Genomic DNA, 22,715 nt, shown 5'->3' on the forward strand with positions numbered 1-22,715 from the left:
TAGCAAGTTTTAACCTTTTCGTAATGCTCAACAACTCAACCCTTCTGATGTGCTCTAATGCCTCAGAGGTTGGCGCTTCCTGACAACTATCAACATCTATTGCTGCTGATTTTCCACACACAAATAAATCAAAAGGAATTTCCCCAATTAAATCGATAATTAATGACTACGCCCCCAAATCTGTTCATATCCCAGACGCAGGCCCAAATTTTGTTATGAATTGTTACACTTTAGAAACGAACAGCAGCAATAGGCTACACCTGGAGTCTGTTTTGATGTTAAAACCATCTTTATTAGAATCTACTTAGAATATAGTAATTTAAACAAAATAAACAAATGTGTTATGTCTATATATTAGTGTAAATATAACTCCCAGACTATTGAGTTCGGGAGAAACAAGGCTTGGAGTCTTGAGATGGCAAAGTATGAAAGTTCAGTTCAACCATGGAATAGGTGATGAGAGAGATATTTGTATTCCAGCGTAAATATTGAGAGAAGGCAATTATGTCGAATTCCACAGGTTTCATGGTGGAAAAACGAGACAACAGTCACTGTAGATTTTACCCGTCATCATTCCAAATCCACTTTCGAATTATCACGGAAAGTGACTTGTCACAAGGGGTATCGTCTTCAAGTGAATTACCACATCACAACCAGCAAGGGTTAACACATGAGTGGTCTTCACAGGATACCCCAAATCAGATCCACATCTACGGATCAAACGAGGTGACAACCACACATTTGAGTACGCTGAATCTATAATTAACCCACCCTAACGGGCATAGGAACGTTGAAATCAGTGACCCTTAGCCACTAGTTCCCTTGTTTAGAATTTTCCATTTTCCCTCCTTCGTCTCCGTCTGACTCTGAGAGTCTGTGTCCTCGGTTAAAACTAAACAAGCTGCGAGCGATGTAAAGAAACTGCAAATCAAACTGATTTAACTTTTTTAATTTCACTCTCTTAAAATGACAGTTCACAGCAAACGAAATCTAGGGATTCATAACGGCCACTCCCCGTTGTGAACTGACTGATGTGCCAGTAGTTGGGATGACCGAGTGAATCGCTTCCCTCATTCTGAGCAGGTGAACGGCTTCTCCCCAGTGTGAACTCGAAAGTGACTCTGTAGGTTGGATGACCGAGTGAATCCCTTCCCACAGACTGAGCAGGTGAATGGCTTCTCCCCAGTGTGAACACGCTGATGACTCCGTAGGTTGGATGACTGAGTGAATCCCTTCCCACAGACTGAGCAGGTGAATGGCTTCTCCCCGGTGTGAACTCGCTGATGACTCTGTAGGTGGGATGACTGACTGAATCCCTTCCCACAGACTGAGCAGGTAAATGGCTTCTCCCCGGTGTGAACTCGCTGATGAATCTGTAGGTGGGATGACTGACTGAATCCCTTCCCACAGACTGAGCAGGTGAACGGCTTCTCCCCAGTGTGAACTCGCTGATGACTCTGTAGGTTGGATGACTTACTGAATCCCTTCCCACAGAATGAGCAGGTGAACGGCTTCTCCCCAGTGTGAACTCGCTGATGACTCTGTAGGTGGGATGACTGAGTGAATCCCTTCCCACAGACTGAGCAAGTGAATGGCTTCTCCCCGGCGTGAACTCGCTGATGTATCTGTAGGGTGGAAGATCGAGTGAATCTCTTCCCACATTCTGAACAAACGAAGGGCTTCTCCCCAGTGTGAACTCGCTGGTGTCTCCGTAGGTCGGATGACCGAGTGAATCGTATCGCACATTCTGAGCAGGTGAATGGACTCTCCCCAGTGTGAACCCGCTGGTGTGCCATCACGTCAGATGATTGAGTGAATCCTTTCCCACAAATTCAGTAGATCACTAGCCTCTGCCCGGTGTTAACTGACTGGTGTGTCCGCAGGTGGGAAGACCAATTGAATCCCTTCTCACACGCAGAACAGATGAATGGCCTTGCCCAGTGTTAACTTGCTGATGTACCTTCTGTTGAGATGACCGAGTGTATCTATTCCCACTGTCTGAGCAGGTGAACGGCTTTTCTCCTTTGTAAACTGACGGGTTGCCAGTTGGTCAGATGACCGAATAAATCCCTCCCCACAGTCTGAGTAGGAAGGATAGTCGATTGAATCCTTTGCTCCACTTCTTAAATATCTGGACAGAGATAGCAAAACTGGCGTGGTGTGTTTGATATTCCTGCAGACAAAATCCTTCTCGTTTTAACCTGTGAAATGATTTACAAAGTTCATCAATGGCTGAAGGACAACATTTCAGATGAGATTGCTTGAGTCGCCAAGTTTTGATGTGGCTGTTCCTCACTGTTACAATGAGGTTGAACACAGGTTGGACAGAAAAATCATCTCCTGACTGGGCAGAGTGCTGGTATCTGGAATGACCATCAATTCTCCGATTCTCTTCCTGTTTCTATAACATTGGGGCATTTCTGCCATCACCAATTTGTATCCTGGCTCAGTTGGACTCTCTCCATTGGTATTATTCCCAGTACCTGCTGAGCTGCTTGGGTGCCTGACCCCACAGTAACTGAAACACTCTCATGCAAATTGTCTTTCTTGACGTGCATCTGGGATTTTCTATTACGTATTATTAACTTAAAGTTCCATAATTTTAACGCAATATAAAAAATCCCTGACGAGGTGAATGGTTGGTCTGCACAGCTGTTTAAAAGACAGATTGAATATTAGTATTACTTCAGGTTCTTTTGGAAAATTACAATATAGAAACAGGCCATTTGGGCCATCTGGTTTGTGCTGAACTAATTAAACTGCCCACTCCCGCATTCCTACCATCCAGGTACCTACACGAACCGCTTAAATGTTGAAAACATGTTCGCATGCACCACTTGTGCTGGCTGATAATTCCACACCCGGATGACCGTCTGTGTGAAGAAGTTTCCCCTCATGTTCCCCTTAACATTTCACCTTTCACCCTTAACCCATGGCCTCTGGTTGTAGTCCCACCCAATCTCAGTGGTAAAAGCCAGCTAAGGGGAATAGGGGGCGACCATGGCTGACAAGGGAAGTCAAGGGCAGTATAAAAATCAAAAAAATTTGTAACATAGCAAAGATGAGAGGGAAGCCAGAGGTTTGGGAAACTTTTAAAGAGCAGCAGAAGATAACTAAAAAGGCGATACGGGGAGAAAAGACTAAATTCTAAATTCTCCTTCTAAATTCCTGTGTATTCAAGCCTGGCTTTCCCGGCTCCTGTTTGATTCTTACTGAGAGAGAGAGAGGGGCGGAATTATTTGACGATGCAGCGTGTTTACACTTGCTTGCAGCTTGTGTTTACATAGCTCAAAGTTTGTTTTATTTAAGCAAGGACAGTCACAAACACAGTCAGCCAGAGAGAAGGAAAGAAGATGGAAAGTTCGAAACAAAGGTTCCTAGAGGCCAAAGGCCACTGTTTGGACTCTCCTATGCCCACAAGGTGGGTTGATTATTGATCCAGCGTATACCGAATGTGTGATTGTCACTTTGTTTGATCCATTGGAGTAGATCTGTTGGTTTGGGAGTATCCTGTGAGGACCACTTGTGCTAACCCTTGCTTGGGGGTGGCAATTCACTTGAAGAGGTACCCCTGTGACCAATCACTGTTGGTGATAATTCGTATAATCCATCTGGGGATTTTGTTGGACTATCTCGTGGCTACCACTTTTGTTAACCCTTAGCTGGATTCGGGTGTGTTATGTGGTAAACACTTGTGAGAAGGGATATTCTGTGGAAATCACTGTCGGTAATACTTTGTGTGTTGGGTCTGGATTGGGAGTACCCTGCGGAATCTACCTGTGTGTTAACACTTGCCTGGGTGGTAGTTCCTTCTGAAGACAGTACTCCTGTGATAAGCTACTTTTGGAGATAATTCGTATGTGGATTTAGAACAACGATGGATAAGACCGACAGCGACTGTTATCTTGTTTTACCACTGTGGAATTTGTGGAATTCAACGTAATTGCCTTCTCTCGACATTCACCTTGGATTACAAATATCTCTCTCTCGTCATTGATTCCGTGGATGAATTGAATTTCATACTTTACCATCTGAAGACTTTAAGCTTGATATTCCCTGAGCTCAGTGGTTTGGGAGTTATATTTACACATATGTGTAATCATAACACTTTTATCTTTTGGGTATTCTGTTTAATTTGTTATATTATAAGTGGATACGAATAAAGACGGTGGTTTTAACATCAAAAGCACACTCCAGGTCTGGCCTTTTGCTGCTGGTTCATTTAAACCGTTACAGGAATGGGGGACCCCATGTTAACACCTTTCTGTCTGTCTGTCAGACCTTGCAAAACTGATAGAACTAGGGGCCTGCTGCGTAAAACTATGATTCCAATGTCAGTAATCCTGCTCAACCAGAGTGAGGAACTCTCAGCCTGGGCTTCCTCAAGTAACACCTGGGGAAGAGAGTGAGGAACTGTGGTCCAGTCAGAGAACTCTGTCGCTGTCGGTGTTTTCAGGGATGGTATCGCAGGCCCCCACCAAACGGAACTTCCTATACTGGGAAACATGCATCCTGGCCATAACTGCAGGTGCCCAGCAGCCGAGAGGAATAACTGAGACTGAGCGATTTTGGATGATCGCTTTTCTCTCCTATGGAGTAGCCAGGAATTCACGAGAGATAATCAATTTGGTTACAAGCACTTGAGGAGCTGGCCACAATACTGCAGGGGCCCTGACAGAAACACAGGCCCAAGTAACAGAAATATCTATTGAAATGATTGCAATCTGGCAAACAGTTCGACAGAATCGTACGGCTTTGGATTTTATCCCAGCTGAGAAAGGGGGAACCTGTGCTATTACTGACACAGAATACTGCACCTATATCCCTGATGAGTCTACTAACGTTATATCCCTCTCCGAGCACACTGCCAAGGAGACTGACAGCATCAAGAGAGTAGGGCAGGATTTACACGGGTTCACCGAAGGGTCGAAATGGTGATCTTCGAAGACCTGTCGGTAATATGTGGGGCATGATATCGCATTATGTCCAAATGGTTGTACATATCATTGTTATAATTACGGACGTATGCCGTTTTTACCCACTGAGAAGTCATTGCTGTACTTGTTTGCTTTCTCTGTAAAAGGTTACTGATTTGTTCATAATGTAATGATCTAAAGGAGGGAATGATAAAGTATGTAAAAGGGTTAACTCTATATTGAAAAATAGCAGCCTGTTTTTCTGAAAGAAACTTCTGATGATGAGCCAATGTACTAAGCCGTGCTGAGCCATATTTCTTCTTCAGGGTAGCTAGCTCGGGTTTCAGGATGCTTATCTCCTTGTGTACTCATGTATAGAGATAGGACAGCTTCAGTCTGTTCTGCGTGTGTAAGCCATTATGACTATTTTGTAATTTTTCTTTAGGGTCTGTCATGTAGTAAATATTTTTGGCTCCAGCCTGTCTTGTGTGGGGAGTATCTGGACAGATATATCTGTGGTGTAAGGGGAATTGGTGAACTGGTTGGGAGCATTCACAGACTGTTCCTGTCTGAGTGACTAACTATGTCCCGCTCGGAGTGGATAGTTCAAAGGTTAATTTATTATCAAAGCAGGTATTCATAAATAACGCTGAGTTTTCTTCTTCTCCAAAGAACCACAAAACAAAGAAAACATGAAAGTCGTTCACAGAGAAAAAAAATGAAACTCCCTCCCCAACCCCCGCATCAAAAAGGACGGCATCCCGATCATCTACCACCAAAACCCACCCGTCCCGCACAAAAGGGAAGAAAAATATCGACACCCGTTAAAAACACTCCTACCCCGCACAACTGCGGAGGAGCCGGTGTCACCAGTGTAGAGGCGGGCATATCGGGAGCAGCGGACACAACAGGCGAACCCAAAAGATTATCAGGTGAGGTTTCGCCTCACCTGGAAAGATGTTTGGACAACGGAGAGAGTTCGGCCGTCCGGCCCTTTCACTGCGACACCCCGAACTCCACATCAAATCCGTCCAAACGAATCTGGGCGAACTTTAATGACCAATAAATATTATTCCTCTCAGCGATCAGCTGTCTGAGTGATTCCCTGACTCTGAGAGGTAGTGGTATTTATGGTCCACACTGTCAGCGTGTTGAGTTTACCAGGAGACAAAGACTGCAGGGACGAGAGGTTTTCTGTTGACTAATACACTGTGTGTGGACCCCGCTGGCAATTCTGGTGTTGTGACCCGAATCGAGACAACGACCACGCTGTCCACTCCACCAACAACACGGCACAGCCGGACACATAACAGGGGACTTTACATCCCACAACACTGGATTCAGTGATGAAACCCGTGATTAATGTTGTTGTCCCACTGAAAAGTCCATTAACCCTAACCTTAACCCTGCAATATGGTGTAAAACCCCGCTCCCCATACTAACACGGGTTACACAGACCAAAGAACAAACTGCTGGAGGAACTCAGTGGGTCGGGCAGCATCTGTGGAGGGAAATAGACGGTCAACATTTCAGTCCGAGACCCTCCCTCTGGACTGAGTGTGGACGGGAAATAGTCAGAAAAGAGGTGAGGGGTGGGGATGGGGCAAGAGCTGGGGAGTGAGATGTGGATCCAGGTGAGGGGGGTGGTGGCCGGTGAAAATAGTGACAAGGGTGGGAGGTGAGTAGTTGGGGCAACACGGGGCTGCAGAAGATAGAAATTAATTCCATAGAGGATTAACAAAGAGGTTAGAGAGTATTTGTTACAGAAAGTGCAATGAAGATTCACCTGACTGATCCCTGGAGTGGTGGGGTCATCATATGAAGAAAGATCAAATGTGATAACCCTTTCATTTAGAGAATCGAGGACTGAGATGTGAACACATTGAAATGGACAACATCATTACCGGTTGAACCAGAGATCCCAGTCTCTGAAAAAGGGGGTGGACTGTCCCGGACTGTGATGAGGGGAAAAGTCTCCATTCCGAGGGTGATGAATATCTGTAAATCCCCTCCACAGAGGGCGGTGAAGACCCAGTGATCATCCTCACGTAGAAAAGAGGCCGGCAGATGTGTGGAGACCGAAGGTATCGAGGAAACGTTGCTGAGATGGGAGAGCAGCCGCCATTTTGTTGATGGTTAGAGGGGCCGAATAGCCACCTCCTGCTGTTTCTCACTTGATGTTTCAGTGTTCTTGTCCACTGAAGCCGTAGGAATGTGAATAGAAATTAGTTGTTTATAAACACAGAACTGATTTAAATGAAACGTGAACACCTCCTGTTTGGGCTTGAATTATGTTTCGGACCGGGATGGGAATCGAGCCTGTGACTCTGTGACCTGGGGGTGGAGGGAAAGGGATCGGTGTAGATATGGTGTGGAAAAATAATCATGTATCTGGTGTAAATATGGACTAATGTGGGGAATGCGCGGGTGGTTCGGGCAGCGTGTGAGGGGAGAGGAGCAGAGTCACCGGTTCAGGTGGGAGACCCTCCACCCGTGACCTGATCCCGTTTCCTGTTCACGTTTTTCTGCAGGTCTGCAGCATCTGCGGGTCACTGTTCTACGTGTACGTGTAGCTTCACCTTTCCCCGTTCAGACAAGGCAGTGAGATCCGGATCTGTCACATCCTCTCGTTGTGGGTGGACAATGTTTTTTTTTCCTGTAATATTTTCTGCATGTTTCATTCCACTGTTTCGACGTGCTGAAGTGCAGCCGATATTTCTGGGTGTCTGACCCGTTTATGTGAGAATTTAGCCATTTGTATTTATCTGAGCTTCTCATAAATGTGTAAAGTTTAATTCAGCTTCACTTCAGAATTTCCGAAGCAACAACCCAGTCAGTCAAATAGTTCCACACAATTAAAATAGTTTATTACATTTACACAATTAAAATAGCTTATTACATTATTATTTTTTCTATTTTTGTACTATATACCTATACTTATTTTAAATCACAATTGTTAAAATCTACTGTTATGAATTAGGTTCTACTGCAGCCGCAGGGACAACGAATTTCATGGCATATGCCGGTGCTATTAAACCTGATTCTGATATTGATATGGGAGACCCACCAGCGGTCACCTGATCCCAGTTACCGCAGATCGTAATGTGAGATTGAAGCATCTTCCATATATTTGCTTTCCTCAGAAATGACAACAGTTCAGTTTCCTTCTGTGGTTCCAGAGCAGAAATTCAGTCTGTCTAATATTTCCACACAATTAAAATGGGGAATTTGTTTATTATCATCATGTACTGAGCTACAGTGACAATCTTGCCTGACGTACCATCCACACAGATAGATACATTACAACAGTACATTGAGCTGATATACGACAAAACAATAACTGTAACAAAGCATTATGGCTGCAGAGAAATTGCAGTGCAGATAGACATATGGAGCAGGGTCAAGTCGAGTTACATTGTGAGGTTGAGTCCATTTTCTCATTCATTTGGCTTATAACTGCAGACAAGAAACCATCCTTCAGCCTGGTGTTACGCACTTTAAGGGTTTTGTATCTCTCCGCCAATGTGGGAGCGGATTTGCAGCAAGAATGTCCAGGTTATGAGCTTCTGTGTGTACATGGCCTGCTTTTCCGAGGGAGGGGAAGTGTAGGGAGAGTCCATGGAGTGGAGGCTTGTTTCTCTGATGTTCTCTGCTCTCCAAAGTTATCGCAGTTCCTTGCAGTCATAGGCAGAGCAGTAGCCATACGAAGCATGAGGTATCGACAAGAAGCTCAGAGACCTCGGCCTTCACCCTGCCTTGTGTCGCTGGATCCTGGTCTTCCTGTCAGATCGCCGGCAGGTGGTAAGAGTGGGCTCCATCTCCTCTGTCTCACTGACCCTCAGGACACATAACCCACAGGGTTGTCTCTTTGGCCCTCTCCTTTACTCTCTGTGCATCCATGACTTGTGTTGCCACCCACAGCTCCAATCTGCTAATTAAATTTGCTGACAATACTACATTGATTGGTCTAATCTCAAAAAATAACTTTCAACCGATCAAATGCCTACTGACAAGGTTCGGTCCGAACAAACTTTTCAACCTTCTTCAGGAGATTAGTCAGAGGAAGAGCGATAGCAGTAAAGTTCTTACAGAACTTACGATAATATCCATCTATTCCCAGAAACCTTCTAAGAGCCTTCTTAGCAGTCAGAATAGGAACTTGAGAAATTGCCTGGACTTTTGCCCGAACAGGAGCCAACTTGCTTTGACCTACAACATAGCCAAGACAGGTCACAGTGGCATGGCCAAATTCACTCTTAGCCAAGTTAACTGTAAGGCTGGCCTGGGAAAGCCTGTCAAACAGCTTTTCTACTGCAGAGATATGCTCTTCCCAAGTGTCACTCCCCGTGACTAAGTCATCAATATAGGCACCTGTGTGTTTTAATCCTCGAATTACAGAATCAAACGTTCTCTGGAATGTTCCTGGAACATTTTTCATTCCAAACAGCAAAACATTGTATTCATACAACCCAGATGGTGTCACAAACGCAGAAATTTCTCTACCTCTGTCCGTCAATGGAACACACCAATACCCTTTCAATAGATCAATCTTTGTAAGAAATTTAGCTTTTCCAACCTTATTGATGCAATCATCTACCCTAGGGTAGGACATTTGCCTTCCTTTTATCAGTGCAAAATCTAACACTACCATCAGGTTTGGGCACAATGGTGCACGGTGAGCTCCAATCTGATGCTGAAGGACTAATAATACCATTTTCCAGCATATAGTCTATTCCTTGCTCAGCCAATTTACACTTTTCTACGTTGATGCAATATTGGTGTTGTTTAATCGGTTTGGCTTGACCAATATCTACATCATGTATTGCGACCGTGGTTTGCTTGGGAACATCGGGAAATAAATCTTTAAACTTCAGAACTAATTCCTTCAGCTGTTGTTGTTGCTCTGGCTGCAGATGAGCCAACCTGTTATCAATATTTTCTGGAACAACCGAGTTCATTAGCTTAACTGGGACCATGTTTTGCTTGTGAAAAGTCTCAGACGAGTCAATTGTTTCATTCTCAGGGATACCAGATTCATATGTTTTGACAACAACACTCACAGATGGTGCCTGCTTGTCAAAATAAGACTTTATTATATTTATCTGTACCACCTGTGTTAGTTTACGTCATTCGGGTGTTTTGATAACATAACTCACATTATTAATTTGAACGACTATTTCATACGGTCCATTGAGTTTCGCCTGAAGTGGATTCGTCAACTTTGGAGATAAGGTAAGCAACTTATCCCACACCTGATATTTTATTTCGCAAGCCCGCTTATCAAACAAACACTTATTTTGTTTTGAGAAATCTTTAAGTTTTGTCTCGCTAGACTACAGGCCTGGAGTATTTCATTGTTGTACTTCAAAACTTAGTCTAACAAGTTAACATGCACATCCCCATCAATTCATTGTTCCTTTAACAAGGTCAAAGGTCCCCTCACTCTATGACCAAATACAAATTCAAATGGACTAAAGCCCAGTGATTCCTGTACCAACTCTCTTACTGCGAACAAAAGCAAATATATTCCTTCATGTCAGTCCTTTCCATTTTCAACACAGTATGTCTTTTTTTGGCATGTGTGTGCGTGCGTCCGATGATGTATTTTTCAAGCCTTTACAAGGCACGGAGCGAGAGAGAGAGAGACAGTGTAGAACACATTGTGTCTTAATCATTGTTTTGAGGGTAGAGTGAAATCTTTCTGGAACCCATCGTAATTCTCGATGGTACGCAGACAATGTAATTTGTTTTGCACCCAGTTCATCAACTACCTGCTGGAATAATCCAGATGTAAAATTACTTCATGTCAGACTGGATTTCTTTAGGCAAACCAAATAAAGTTAAAAAAAAAAACTCGGTAAGAGCCTTCGCCACAGTTTTAGCTTTAATATTTCTGAGAGGTATTGCCTCTGGGAATCTGGATGCAGTACACATAATAGTTAGCAGATATTGATGGCCAGCTTTAGTCTTTGGCAATGGGCCAACACAATCCACTATAAATTTTGAAAAGGGTTCACCAAATGCAGTTATATATAGACTGCAGTGGGGCACTGTGGAGATCTGATTAGGTTTACGAACATCTTGACCAATGTGACAGGTTCTGCAACAGGTCACAACATCTTTCCTCAGATTAGGCCAGTAGAATTATTACATAATCCTGTTTACAGTATTATTCACTCCAAAATGGCCACCTGAGGGCAGACTGTGGGCCAAAGTTAAAATTTCAGTCCTATAAAGTTTAGGAACTACACCTTGGTGAACAATTGCCCATGCCTCACTCGCTGGTATAGCAGGTGGCCTCCACTTCCTCATTATCACTCCATCCTTGTGATAATACCCTACTGGCACTTTCTTAATCTCATCATCTGAGAAAGCTGTTTCTTTTAAAGCTTCAAACTCAGGGTCTTGGTTCTGTTCTGCGATTAACTCGTCTGCGTCGGAAGACATTTTAGCCATACTTCGAGTTCCTGCGCAGGAAGGATAAATGGTAAAATCCATCTGTGGGTCGTCAGTGTTTGGGTTAATTGTTAACTGCACTGCAGGAACAACTTTACCATCTGCCTGGTCATTCACTAACAGCAAAATAACATCTTCCTCTGGTAAACTGGAGCACAATCCGATCTCAACAGATCCCGAAACCAACCCCGACAGTAAAGTTACCTTGTGCAATAGCACGGAAACCATGTCGCCCCCAATGCCTTTAAAAAGATTTACCTCACCAGTGTTAGTCTCATCACCAAACTTTAGAACGCTGTCTGATATAAGTGACTGAGAATCCCCAGTAACTCAAAGAATTTTCACTGGTACCGGGGTTGACCCTTCCTTTACTAATACAAACCCATCTGACATAAAATGATCGAATCCCTTCTTAACACGGTCAGACCTCTCAGACCTTAACTGAGCCTGAAACAGAATGTTCAGAACCCTGTGGGTTGATAGGTGCTTCAACATACTGAACACAGGCATTAGGGACTGAATCCTTTTCATTTTTCTTCTTCAGGATGGAACAATAAGCTGTAATATAACCAGCTTTCTTACAATAGTAACAAATGAGACCAAAATAATTCTCCTTCAACTGCTTCCCTTCATCCTTACTCTTGTCACTATTCCAGCTTTAATTTCTGGTTTACCCTGGTGATCCCTGCTACTCTTTTGGAAGCTCTTATTCGGGATAATCTTAACCTTATGAGTAAAAACAAACTCATCTGCTAATCTAGCAGAACCCTGCAAAGTGGCAGCATCCTTTTCATCTAAATATCTCTTTATGTCATCAGGAATGCACTTTTTGAATTCTTCAATTAAAAGCAACACTTTCAAGCTGTTACAATCATCATTTATATTTTTATATGTGCACCGGCAGTCAAAACACAACAAACTTCTCATAAGCAAGTTCCATATAAGTCTGTTTCACAGATTCCCTCAAATTTCCAAACTTTTGCCTGTATGATTCTGGGACCAACTCGTAAGCTTTGAGCACAGACTGTTTCACAAGGTCATAATCAGCTGCTTCATCAACTGTCAAAGCAGAATAGGCTTGCTGAGCCTTCCCCTTAATTACACTTTGTAAGCGAAAAGGCCAACCCTCCTTTGGCCACTTTAAACTTTGAGCAACCTTCTCAAAATGCTGAAAGTATATATTTACCTCTGCTTCGTCAAATGGAGGGACAATTTAACTTCCTGACTGGCCTTAAACTTATCACTAGAGTCTAAGGCCAGACCCCTTTGCTGCAATCTCTCTATCTTTTCAAGCTCAAACAGCCTCTGACTTTCTGCTTCCTCCCTTTTTTTCTGCCTCCCTAGCCTCAAACTGCCTCTGCCTTCCGCAGCCCCATCTTTAATTTTTCTCACTTGTACTGGAGCACAAGCCCATGAGGTTTACTTTAAGGAAACACCTCCAACTCCTCCACTTTAAACACACCCTCAGATACATAATGTTCAGCTATTATCCTCTGCATCTGTGCCCTCCTTATTGTCGATTTCACCTTAGCAAGTTTTAACCTTCTAGCAAGACTCAACAACTCAGTCCTTTTGGCATCCTCTAATGCCTCAGAGGTTGGCACTTCCTGACATCTATCAACATCCATTGCTACTGATTTTCCACACACAAATAAATCAAAGGGACTTCCTCAATGAAATTGATCATTAATGACAATGCCCCCAAAACTGTTAATATCTGGGACGCAGGCCCAATTTTGTTATGAATCTTAATGCTTTAGAAATGAACCAGCAGCAATAGACTACACCTGGAGTCTGGTTTTGAAGTTAAAACTATGATTATTTGAATCTACTTATAATATAGTAACAAGCAAGATAAACAAAAGTTAACATTGTTGTGTGTATATATATGTGCAAATATAACTCCAAAATTATTGAGCTCGGGGGAAACAAGACTTGGAGTCTTGAGATGGCAAAGTATGAAAGTTCAGTTCAACCATGGAATAGGTGATGAGAGAGATATTTGTAATCCAGCGTAAATGTTGAGAGAAGGCAATTATGTCGAATTCCACAGGTTTCATGCTGGTGAAACAAGACAACAGTTGCTGTAAATTGTATCCGTCATCATTCCAAATCCACATATGAATTATCACGGAAAGTGACTTGTCACAAGGGATATTGTCTTCAAGCAAATTACCACACCACACCCAGGCAAGGGTTAATACATCAGTGGTCTTCATCGGTTACCCCAAATCAGATCCACTCCTACGGATCAAACGAGGTGACAACCACACATTTGAGTACGCTGAATCGATAATTAACCCACCCTTGTGGGAATAGGAAAGTTGCGATCAGTGACCCTTGGCCACCAGTTCCCTTGTTCTGATCTTTCCATTTTTCCTTCTTCGTCTCCGTCTGACTCTGAGTGTCTGTGTCCTTGGTTAAAACTAAACAAGCTGCGAACAATGTAAACAAGCTGCAAGTCAGACTGATTCACCTTCTTAATCTCTCTCTCTCTTAAAATGACAGTCCACGGCAAACAGAACCTAGGGAATCATAACAGCGGCCACACCCCAATGTGAACTGACTGGTGTGCCAGTAATTGGGGTGACTGAGTGAATCCTTTCCCACATTCTGAGCAGGTGAATGGGCTGTCTCTAGTGTGAACTCGCTGATGTCTCTGTAGATGGGATGACTGAGTGAATGTCTTCCCACAGTCAGAGCAGGTGAACGGCCTGTCTCCGCCATGAACTTGCTGATGTACCTTCAGATGCGATGATTTAGTGAATCCTTTCCCACAGTCTGAGCAGAGGAATGGCCTCTCCCCAGTGTGAACTGATTGGTGTCTCTGTAGGTGGGATGACTGAGTGAATCCCTTCCCACATTCTGAGCAGGTGAATGGCTTCTCCCCAGTGTGAACTTGCTGGTGACTCTGTAGGGTGGATGAATGAGTGAATCTCGTCCCACATTCTGAGCAGGTGAATGGCCTCTCTCCAGTGTGAACTCATTGGTGTATCTGTAGGGTGGATGACTCAGTGAATCGTTTCCCACATTCTGAGCAGGTGAATTGCTTTTCCCCCGTGTGAACTGACTGGTGTGCCAGTAATTGGGATGACCGAGTGAATCCCTTCCCACACTTTGAGCAGGTGAAGGCCTCTCTCCAGTGTGAACTCGCTGATGACTCTGTAGTGTGGATGACTGTGTGAATCCCTTCCCACAGACTGAGCATGTGATTGGCTTCTCCCCGGTGTGAACTCGCTGGTGAATCTGTAGGTGAGATGAATGAGTGAATAACTTTCTGCAGACTGAGCAGCTGAATGGCCTCTCTCCAGTGTGAATTCGCTGATGACTCTGCAGATTGGATGACTGAGTGAATCCCTTCCCACAGACGAACAAGTGAACGGCTTTTCGCCAGTGTGAACTCACTGGTGTGCCATTAGGTCAGATGACTGAGTGCATTCTTTCCCAGAATTTCAGCAGATGACAGCCTCTGCCTGGTGTGAACTGACTGTTGTGTCCACAGGTGGGAAGACTGACTGAATCCTTTCTCACACACAGAACAGGTGAATGGCCTTGCCCAGTGTGAACTTACCTTCAGTTGGGATGACCTAGTGAATCTATTCCCACTGTCTGAGCAGATGAACAGCCTTTCTGCTGTGTAAAATGACGGGCGTGCCAGTTGGTCAAATGCACGAGTGAATCCCTCCCTACAGTCTGAGCAGGAAGGATAGTCGATTGAATCCCTTGCTCCACTTTTTGAACATCTAGACAGAGACAACAAAACTGGCGTTCCGTGTTTGTGATTCCCGGAGACAAATTCCTTCTCATTTTTAACCTGTAAAAAGATTTACAAAATACATCAATGGGTGTAGGACAACATTTCAAGTGAGATTACTTGAGTTGCCAAGGTTATTTCCAAGCACCTTAAAACTATGCCCCCTCGTGTTAGCCATTTCAACCCTGGGAAAAAACCTCTGACTATCCACACGCTCAATGCCCCTCATCATTTTATACACCTAAAAAAGGATCTAAACACAAACAAGGAAATTATACATTGGATTGAGGATTTGTTAGAAGTATAGAAAATTATGAGGGTATAGATAGGGTAAATGCAAGCAGCGTTTTCCACTGAGGTTGGGTGGGACCACAACCAGAGGTCATGGGTAAGTGGGGAAGGTGAAAATTTAATGGGAACATGTGGAAAAGCTGTTCACTGTAATGGCTGTGAGAGTGTGGAATGAGATACCAGCACAAGTGGTGAATATGAGCTCGGTTTCACCACTTAAAGGAAGTTGGGATGGTAGCCTGGATGATACGGGTATGGAGCGTGATGGTCCCAGTGCAAGTAGTTGCATTAGACAGCTTAAATGTTTTTTTCAGCATTTACTAGATGGGCCAAATAGCCCATTTCCGTACTGAACTTCTCCATGTTTCTGTGACAGAGAAGCTGGCCAAACTTGTTTGGAAGGGAAAGATAGAAGTGACAACAGAGCAGCAATGGCTGGAGTTTCTGGGAGCAATTCGGGAGCTGCGTGATTCCACAGAAGTGGAAATATTAAAACGACAGGAGGACAGAACCGTGGCTAAAATGAGAAGCCAAAGCCAACATAAAGCCAGAGAGAGGGCACATAATAGAGCAAAAACTTTTAGAAACCAATAGCAGACAACTAAAAAAAACTCAGATGAGCTCAGTGTGTGGAATCCTGATATTGTAGTCATTAATGGGTCTTGGTAGCTCCCAACAGTCTGAGGGATTTAGAGGAACAAAATATCTGGGGACTCGATATCTCTTGAAAACCAAGGTTCCCTGCACCAGTTATCTCTCAACTTTTATTTTGGCAGGCACATACAGACTCCACACCCTCAAAATTTCACTTTTGAAGGCCTCCCACTTACAAAGTACTCCGTTGCCAGGAAACAGCCTGTCCCAAACCACACTTGTTCGATCCTTTCTCATACCATCAAAATTGACCTTTCTGCAATATTGAATCTCAACCCATGGTCCAGAACTCTCTTTTTCCATATTTCCTTTGAATCTCATGGCACTATGATCACTAAATTCTGTCACCAGCCCTGGATCATTGCCTAACAGCTTATTGCACACTTCTACGTCGGGAATTTTACGTACTGATTAAAGGCACATTTGACAAACTTTACCCCATCTAGTCCTTTTACAGTATGGGAGTCCCAGTCAATGTATGTAAAGTTAAAATCACTTACTGAATAAACCTAAGTTTATTGACATGGTCTACAATCTCGTTACAAATTTGTTCCTCTAAATCCCTCAGACTGTTGGGTGTCAACAAGTCCCAATAATGGCTACAATATCAGAATTCCCTGCCCTGAGCTCATCGGGCTTTCCTACGATGCTTCTTGCATTGTGATATACACAGCTCAGCACATTCATCGCACCATGCTCAACCATTTGATTGCTGACTCTGTCTGAGGTCTGAACAACATCTGACTGGTGTCAAGAAAAGAAACTCTCCCACATTATCATAAAAACAAAGGAGCTGATTGTGGACTACAGGAGGAATGGAGACAGACTAACCCCTATTAACATTAATCAATCTGTCGTTAAGAAGGTGAAGAGCTTTAAGTTACTTGGTATAAACACCACCGAGGATCTCACATGGTGCCCTGACGAAGGGTGTCGGCCAGAAACGTCGACAGTGCTTCCCCCTGTAGATGCTACCTGGCCTGCTGTGTTCCACCAGCATTTTGTGTGTGTTGCTTGAATTGCCAGCATCTGCAGATTTCCTCGTGTGTACGTACCGGCTGTGTAGTGAAAAAAGCACAACAGCACCTCTTTCACCTCAGACAGCTGAAGAAGTTTGGGATGGGGTCCCAAATACTAAGAACTTTCTACAGGAATGTAATTGAGAGCATCCTGACTGGCTGCATCACTGCCTGGTATGGGAACTGTACTTCCTTTAATTGCAGGAACCTGCACAGAGTGGTGCGGACAGGCCAGCACATCTGTAGATGTGACCTTCCCACTATTCAGGACATTTACAGAGACAGGTGTGTAAAAAGGGCCCAAAGGATATTGGGGACCAATTCCACCACAACCACAAACTGTTCCTGCTGCTACCATCCAGGAAACAGTACCACAGCAAAAGGACCAACAGGCTCCTGGACATCATCTTTTACCAGGCCATCAGACTGATTAATTCCTGCTGATACAGTTGCATTTGTATGTTATATTAACTGTCATATGTACAAACTATTTATCATAAATGCTATATTTTACACATTGCAAATTTAGACGGAGACATAATGTATAGGGAGGATCGATATAATAAAGTCAATTCAATTCAATTCACCCTCTCCACTATCTGTTCTGTCATTCTGGCACCCATTCCCCCTACAACTTATTTTAACCACATTACCCCTCACCCCGCCCTACCACTAGCAACCATTACCACTAGGATATTAGTCCCCTCTTGTTCTGTTCCCCTAACTATCGAATCCCCTATCACCCCTTTGACTTTCCTCTGCCAGGTAATCCCTCCCTCCCCAACAGTTTCTATAGTGGTCCACCTGTTGTTTTTGGGGGATGGCCACAAGAGTACTCGGCGATGGCTATTTACCCTCATTCCCCTTCCTGACTCTCATCCCGTTTCCTGTGTCCTGCACCTTGGGTGTAACTCACCTCTCTTCATGTCATATTCATCACCCCCTCCAACTCCTGGATGATCCAGAATTCATCCATTTCTAGCTCCAACTCCTTAAATTGCAGCTGGACACACATCTTGTAGGTGAGGGCATCAGGGACACTGGATGTCTCCCCACCCTCCCACCAGTGTCCCCTCTAATTTGTAATGACCAGTGTGCACATAAACCATGTACTGTGCATTCTTTCACCCAGTGACGACATGTGCACAGTGAGTTTTATCTGGAGAGGTAGGAACTTGGATCTCCTTTGGGTTCGTTCGAGTTCATCTGCACTCTCACAGAACCTATGTAGCAGGCCTGTAATGGGTAATGAAGGATTTGCACATTGCCTATATGTGGTTTGCCTGCTAAATTACACTTTAAAAAGACAGATTTCCAAATATCACTCCACTTCTTCCCACTTGTAAATTCTCCAGCAACGTTTGCATCGCCACAATACACACATCAGTTTCTGTATTGTACATAAATATTTCCCCTGAAGCCTCCCCCAATGACTGACAGTGGTGAACTCAGTGATGGCAATGCCAATGAATATGAAGGGAAGGGCAGTAGTCTGTCTCATTGGAGTCTGGCACATTTGCGATGTGAAAGCTACTTGTTGGTCAAGGACAAAGGTTTTTGATGTCATTATCTTCCCAGAGAGAATGGGTCAAACCATGTCGTCACGGGCAGAAAAGTCCAGAACAAACGGAGGTAGCTCAAGCAACACACACAAAATGCCGGAGGAACTCAGCAGGCCAGGCAGCATCTAGGGAAAAGTGTACTAATGCTGAGTTTCTGGTGATTTTCTCAACTGGTTATGTAAAAGACCCGAATTTGTTCCCTTTCTCCGAGTTCCTAATCCTTGCATTTAGATAGCTGGAGCTCAGCTCTGTCTGAGAGATCCATCGGTTCCCATTCCCTCATCAGTCGGTGTACGGATCGTGGGGCTGAGAGACAGGGAGGTGAGCAGGACCGTCCCGGGACTGCGGGGTACAGTGTCGGAAGGTCACAGCAATTGTCCCTCAGTCGGTGTTTAGGACCGTCGCCCGGAGATAATCACTTGACTGAGTCCGATGCAGAAGCCGTGCTCCCGAGGCCTTTGGTGAACTGCGCGCGTGCGTGATATTCGCAAACGTCATCAATCTTGACGCCTGCGCATGTGATCGATGCTTCAGCGCCGGCGAAATTTTTAATCCAGGGCATTATCGGTAATCAAGGTGCCGTTAAAAGTTTCTGCAAGCTCCGTTCCATCTCCAAACCTCAGGTTTTTTTTGTATATAGAAAACTCAGGAGCTGTTTTAACGCAGAAAGCGGCTCCCATAAACAATATACTCACTATCAAAGTGTATCTAATGCCCAAGTCCAATCCACAAAGGCAGATATAAAACACAGGAGATTCTGCAGTTGCTGGAAATACAGAGACGCACACACACACACAAAATGGTGGAGGAACTCTGCAGTTCTGGCAGCAACTATGCAGAGGATTACAAAAACAGCAAAGGGAAAAACAGAGAGTTGAGAATACTCTACCGCCGACCCGAGGGTGCGGCAAATCCCGTACCACCATGGCCGGCATCTGACGGCCCAGTCCTGCCCGGAATGTCCACTGGAATTCTGAATTAAGGACAGGATCCAAAATATCCCTGGTTCCTCCGGACCACATCCCTCCCATACTAGTGAAATGATCCCCAGTGCTGAGGGGCGGGGAGAAGGGCGGAGGGAGAGGCATGTGTGGCTTCCGATTCGGGGCCATGTAGGGACAACGTACAAGTTTAAATCCCCATACATGCAAGGCGGGATGAATTTTTAGAGAACGGGGAAGATGTGATGTGTATTTTGCCGGGGCAGTTTCCCTCATGACTTTAGAGAGACGGATAAAGCGAGGGGCTAGTTTCCGCCATTCCAGTTTGAGTGGACGATCTTTACTTGAACAAAGACCCGCTTGTAAATATTGAAAGACGGGCCAAGCCGTCAGTGTCTGTTGGCCTTGGCCCGCAGCCCGGCTGAACTTCCTTTCCGAGTCTTTGTCATTGAGACACCTTTGAACAAATTACTCGGCGGAGGGGACCCCGACATCTAATTCCTGATCAGGAGACTGAGCGGCAGAAACTCAATTTGACATTCGAATGGGGTCAGACCCAACGGTGAATGCTGAAGGGTATTGTGGGCGGACTCGGCCCGGATTAAATGGTCACTCCAAGAGGACAGATTCCCGGACAGAAGGCAGAGAAGGGCTCGCTCCAGGTCCGGGTCCGGCCTCTCAGCCTGCCCATTAGTCTGAGGGTGGAACACCCACTGGCACAAGCTGATGGGGAGGATCAGAGACATTGCCGGGTGTCGGTGGCGAAGAGGAAGATTCAGAAGGAGGGTTCAGTGAGGTAGTGTGTGGTCTTTGGATGTGTGTAAAACGTGTGGGGTGGGTGTCGGTGATTTCAATACGAAGGGCCTGTGCTGATGGAATGGACTCGGAGGGTTTCTGTGTCGGAGGACCGGGCTCATTCGGACAGGTTATTGGGGGAGACGTGTGTTTACTGGGAGGTGTGTTTAATGAGCAGGCGAGCTGAGGGGGAACGGTCTCTGGTGGAGGGATGTGGGTACAGCCCGTACGGAAGGCGCTGGGTGTTTGGAAGAGGTTAGAGGAGGAGTTGTGGTGTCTGTGGGGGCTGAGAGATTCCGATGGTCAGTATCTGTAGCTACTTGGAGACACGCGTAGTCAGTGTGAGAGTGTCGTGTAAGAGGCGTGTTTTGTTATCGGGAGTCACGGTCTTCAGTATTTTATTTCATCTGCTATATTTCCCATTAACCTTCCTCTATATCACGGTTTTGTTTTCCCAAAGTTTTCCCGCTCTCCATTAGTGATTATAAAAAATTGCAAATGTTACTAACATCTGAGGAAGTCCAGCGTGAATCCTTCAACGGTCCGGAGAAGCAGCAACATTTCAGGGCTTGATTCTGCAGAGTCGCGCTCCCCGTTATTGCACGATATCAAATCTCCATGGCAACCCGATTTTCCAGCAGCTTTTGGGAGTCAGTAACTGCCCCGTTGCATTAGTTTACGCATCTTCTGCTTCACTGAAGGGTTTTCCCGTGTTACTAAGAAGGATTTTTTTTAACAACTTCGTTCTAATATATCGTAATTGTCCGAGTGAATGCAAATTGAGCCCCTTCCCCGCATCTCCATCCTCTGTGTGGAATGTGTTTTGATTCCCGGTCAGATTCTTCGAGACACATTCACTGTATTCTTCCGGTACCGACCGTCCACAGTCCTTACACCCACTCTGACTCTGCCTTCCAAATTCTCATATCATCCCGGCAGACTCCCCACATCTTCTCTCTTCTAGGCATAATTTAAGTACCTTCTCCGAATCTTTCATATAACTGAAAACCAACGTTCTTAGCATTGGACTGTCCTACAAAACCTCAATATCATCCTGGCAGATTCCATCACAGCCTCCCGTCTTTCAAGGATAATCTAACCCCTCTCTCCAAATCACCCGTATCACTGATAGCAAACGCTCTTAGCAATTATGTTGCAAGTTTATCGTTTGATTGTCTCGATAAGAAAACAACATAAACAATTAAAATTAACACTGTGATTGACCTTTCTGAAGCAAAATTGCCGGGCACACATTCGTCCGACTGAAGATAATGTCAAAGGTGAAAACCAGGCAGCTTCATCACAATAATAGACTCATGACCGCCCCCTTCAGGAGTAGTTGGGGTAACGCATTCCCTTTCGTCCAATGTGATCACAGGCGATCGGCACGTTTTATCACATCCGTTCAATATGATATTCCTCAGCAGACCAGCAAGAGCGTCCGGACCGGAACGTCGACTGTACTCCTTCCCATCGATGCTGTCTGGCCTGCTGAGTTCCTCCAGAATTCTGTGTGTGGAACCTGTAATTCGACAAGAAGTGCATCAGCTGCACGAACTTCCTTCTAATACCTTCACTCCACGGAATATAAATATCGAGAAATCGCCATTGACCGCGGTATTCGTGAAATATGGTGGAAATGATTTCCCGTCATACAGTCAGCATTGAGCGTGGGGAATGCTTTCATAGCCTAAGAACGTTGCTGGATATTTGAACTGGGTTAAACAAATCCATAGAATAAAGTCCCGCCTCCCACTTTGTCTGGGAAGTTAGTCCCATAGTGACATGTGGTTGTACATTTCATTTGGTTCACTTTTGTAAAACTACCGTCCGGCCTGTTCCTGACCGACAACAACGAGACCGCTCTCACTGCCGACTGACATGTACAAGCAATTTATGCCGTTCATTTACAATTGATATTTGTGGTTGTTGCCGACTTTGTCAGCGATCCTGCACCACGCGATAGGGGAAATGTGTGAAGGGGTTAAACGATGGCATTGGAGAGCGAGGGGCTGGGAACGGAACTGCAGGAGAGCGAGCAACTCCGGAAAATTTGGATTTAACTCATTTCCTCTGTCCACAATGCCGGTTGTGAGATCAGATCTCCATTGCTATTAGTTATTCTTCTACATTCTTCAGGTTTTATCTCCCGTCCGTTTTAATCTCGGAAAACACTGTAATGAAATGAGTTTACATTTATTGGAATCGCACTGACACTCCCTAATTCCAAACACTACACCTACGGATAAACTCAGAGAGCGGGGCTGCATCACCACTGAACGATCCTTTGCTCAGATTGTGTAACATTGAATGCGCTGTCTTCACTA

General features: G+C 44.7%; 1 pseudogene; it reads right to left on the bottom strand.

The window, feature by feature from the left end:
• Positions 1 to 998: 998 nt before the first annotated feature.
• LOC140720807 (uncharacterized) lies at positions 999 to 19,764 on the bottom strand (annotated as a pseudogene).
• Between the last annotated feature and the right edge of the window lie 2,951 nt (positions 19,765 to 22,715).

Source organism: Hemitrygon akajei, unplaced genomic scaffold (assembly GCF_048418815.1).
Source record: "Hemitrygon akajei unplaced genomic scaffold, sHemAka1.3 Scf000047, whole genome shotgun sequence".
Lineage (NCBI taxonomy): Eukaryota > Metazoa > Chordata > Chondrichthyes > Myliobatiformes > Dasyatidae > Hemitrygon > Hemitrygon akajei.